Here is a 4,143-nt window from a genome sequence, read left to right on the forward strand (position 1 = left end):
TACGATAAGCAACTGTCTATCCTAACCAGCAGTTAATCAACACTTTTCACCCAAGTCATAGGAACATAGAGTACTTTTCCTAATCGGTACACAATTTTGGTGCACCTCTAACCTGGCCGGCACTTTATCGTTACGTTTTGTGCATAACCTAGGGACGTGGTGTAAGTTTCATGATTTTTATGTTTGATTCGGTTTATTATGATTGAAAACTACGCTACGTCCCAGAAATTTGAACTCGACTACTTCCTCCATGTGGCGCCAAAAGCTACTGGGCAACGCCTAGCTAATGCCCCATTTGTACTTCAATTTGCATAATCAATTTTGAAAAATACGCTAAGTCCCAGAAATCTGAACTCGAATACTTTTGCCACGTGGCGCAAAAAAGCTACTGAGAAACGCCTAGCCTTTTACCCATTTATAATTTAGTTTTCGTTATTAGTTTTGAACAATACGCAAAGTTCCAAGAATCTGAACTCGAATACTTTTTACATGTGCCGCCAAAAGCTACTGAGCAACGCCTAGGTTGATACATTTTTGGTACATGGAGTGTATGCATGCAGGATTACTGCCGTGCTGGACCGGAAAATCGAACTTGCTACTAGAACATAAAGTAATTCCCCTAGATAGGTGCTTTTGCATACCTCTGATCGACGACCATGCAACGTGCGACACGCGTAGCTAGGCTTGCCCAAACAAATTTCCTAGGATAGCACCAAATTGCACACCTTCAGGGGTATATTTTGGTACCGTGTACCGTGCATGGTACAAGTATCAGCAGCTCGTGCAATTTATTTTGCATCGTGTTGCGGTTGCTGGTGCGTCGGGATAGGAGTATTTCGAGACTTTCGCCAAGCGTTGGTGCCATTTGGGGGATAATTAATGTTCTAGCCACAATAAACGTGCCACATAATGCCAATAAGGAAAAAGCCGTTTTCTAGGGACTTCCAGTCAAAATGTTTGCCATCAGCGCTTTCCTGTCGAGTTCAGGATCTGGGACTTAGCGTTTTTTTTTCACGATCCAATCCAACGACCAGATCGTGAATAAACAATACATACAACAGTGCATCCCTTTAAAGTAGGAAAAAGCCGAATTCTAGGGAGCTCCAGTCCAAAAGGTTGTCATCAGCGCTCTCCTCTCGAGTTCAAGATTTGGGACTTAGCGTTTTTTTCGCGATCCAGCCAAAAGACCAGATCGTGAAATAAACAATTAATATAACTGTACTAGTACATCCCTTCAACTGAAGCAAGTGCACCATACATGACCCGTACGCCAATCATCCATGCACATGACACGTCAACTAAGTCAACACATGATACAACTTGGACAACTGACGGGTAAGTAGGTCATCTCGTACACGACGACACATCGACCAAACCAGGTCAACACGTCACATGCACAAGACATCCTACTACCAAGGCCGGCCACCTCGACACACGACGTGTTAACCGAACATGGTCAACAACACCATCATGTGCAAGGCAACCGGCCCAAACGGATTAACTTATACAACTTGTAACGAGCAGGTGTGTAAGCTTACTGGTTTGGTCGGCACGTTTCTCACATCAAGACAATCAAGTCGAGAACGAGGCACGCCGACAAGCTCACTAGTGTTACGTGTTCCGCTCCATACCGTGTCAAGTCACTCGTCTGACACGGAAGTAGCCAGCTCTTGTCCACTAGTGTAAAGGAACGGTCTCCAGACCAAGTCAAGTCACTCGTCTGACAAGGAAAGAGCACGCACCAAGCTTCACCAGAGCACGGCACCACGGTCCCCAGACCAAGATGGTTCGTTGCGCCATCGAGGAAGGGGCACGCGATCCCTTGCTACACTCAACTAAGTACACTCTTGCTCTCACAAAAGTATCCCCTGTGTCGACGTGGTCCCCAGACCAAGACGAGCTTGCGCACATCGAGGAAGGGGCACACGGACAAACCACCAAGCATGGGTCGCCTGAGAGGATCGATGCGAACGCATCTCTACAACTCGCAGCTCCCAGCCTGAAGTCCCGTCGTTTGCGGGCGGTTGATAGGTGTCGAAACTAGGTATATCCCCGTTGGGCAGAGCTCAAGCCAACGGCGTTCCCAGTTACGGTACTAACACGTGCAGCGAACTCCACTCGTTGCGGCCTAGGTATAGCGGGATGAGACGCCGGGCTGCAGACGCAGACTCCAACGGATCTCAGAGGGTTGTTAGGCCCGCTAGCTTCCGAACACCTAATGGGTTTGAGAAGCGCTATCAGCTCGGATTGGCTACGACCTTAGAGGCGTTCAGGCATAATCCAGCGGACGTAGCGTCATACCAAAGTCCGGTCGGACTAGTATTGAGCCAGTGGTCCGTACCTGTGGTTCCTCTCGTACTGCACAGGAATTCCGTTAAGATAGCGACTATAAGCACACACCAGTAGGGTAAAACTAACCTGTCTCACGACGGTCTAAACCCAGCTCACGTTCCCTTGAAAGGGTGAACAATCCTACGCTTGGTGAATTTTGCTTCACAATGATAGGAAGAGCCGACATCGAAGGATCAAAAAGCCACGTCGCTATGAACGCTTGGCGGCCACAAGCCAGTTATCCCTGTGAAGCGGACCGGGTCGTCCTCGAACGCATTGTATCCGACCTCTTCCCTGAGCATCCGCCCTGCGACTGGTCGCAGCTGAGCAACGTTGGAAGCGTCGAGGGAGCAACAACAACGGCGGGAATTGCACCGGTAACGGACGACGAGCTGCTGCTCATCGCGAGCCAGATGGCAAATCACAAAGCACCAGGGCTCGATGGCATCCCGAATGCGGCAGTGAAGACGGCCATCATGTTGTTCCCGGAGGTCTTCCGGGTCCTGTACCAGGATTGCCTCAACCGCGCTTCGTTTCCGGCGCAGTGGAAGAGGCAACGACTGGTGTTGCTGCCGAAGCAGGGGAAGCCTCCGGGAGAGAGCAGCTCGTACCGACCCCTCTGCATGCTCGACGCACTGGGGAAGGTACTTGAGCGCCTCATCCTGAATCGCCTCAATGAACATCTCGAGGAGCCGTCTTCACCCCGACTGTCGGACCGGCAGTTCGGATTTCGTCGAGGGCGGTCGACAGTGAGCGCCATCCAGCGGGTTGTTGAGGCCGGCCGTACCGCCATGTCGTTCCGGCGAACGAACGGCAGGGATAACCGTTTCTTGCTTGTGGTGGCGTTGGACGTGAAGAACGCGTTCAACACGGCCAGCTGGCAATCCATTGCCAGCGCCCTTCAGGCAAAAGGTGTTCCCGTCGGCCTCCAACGGATGCTTCGAAGCTACTTCGAGGATCGTGTGCTGTACTTTGACACGAGCGAAGGCCCCGCCGTACGGCATGTAACCGCCGGTGTTCCACAGGGGTCCATCCTGGGCCCAACTCTGTGGAACATCATGTATGACGGGGTGCTGGATGTGCCGCTACCTCCCGACGTCGAAGTCATCGGATACGCGGACGATCTGGCGCTGTTGGTACCTGCTACCACCACGGACGAGGTTCGCGCGAGAGCAGAGGAGGCCGTTGACCAGGTCCAACGTTGGATGCAACAGCACGGTCTGGAGCTGGCCCCAGCCAAGACTGAAGCCGTCCTGATCTCAAGCAAGAAGACTCCGCCGCAGGTGACATTTCGCGTCGGTGACGTGGAAGTCCAGTCTTCTAGGAGCATCAGGTACTTGGGCGTGCAGCTCCAAGATCACCTGAAATGGCGAGATCACGTCACGAAAGTCTCCGAAAAGGCGTCGCGCGTGGTGGCAGCTGTAACGCGCCTCATGCAAAACCACAGCGGCCCCAGGACGGCCAAGTCAAGGCTGCTGGCGTATGTGGCAGAATCGGTGTTGCGGTATGCTGCTCCCGTCTGGGCTGAGGCAACTCAGGTGCGAGAGTGCCGGCGGATGCTGCAACGAGTTCAGCGAAAAGCAGCCATCAGGGTGGCACGGGCATTCCGTACCGTCAGGTATGAGACGGCCACCCTACTCGCTGGACTCGTACCGATATGCCACCTCATCAACGAGGATGCTCGGGTTCACCAACAACTCCTTGCTCCAGACCGTGCTGCAACGAGGGAGGACATCCGGGCGACGGAGCGGCAGAACACCATCGACTGCTGGCAGGAGGAATGGGATGCCGACGCACTGCAACAGGATGCTA

The 4,143-nt window shown here is 52.7% G+C and overlaps 1 pseudogene; it reads right to left on the reverse strand.

The window, feature by feature from the left end:
• Positions 1-1,928: 1,928 nt before the first annotated feature.
• Positions 1,929-4,143, reverse strand: part of LOC133394578 (large subunit ribosomal RNA) — a 6,751-nt pseudogene continuing 4,536 nt past the window's right edge.

This window comes from Anopheles gambiae (assembly GCF_943734735.2).
Source record: "Anopheles gambiae chromosome X unlocalized genomic scaffold, idAnoGambNW_F1_1 X_unloc_20, whole genome shotgun sequence".
In the NCBI taxonomy this organism is placed as follows: Eukaryota; Metazoa; Arthropoda; class Insecta; order Diptera; family Culicidae; genus Anopheles; species Anopheles gambiae.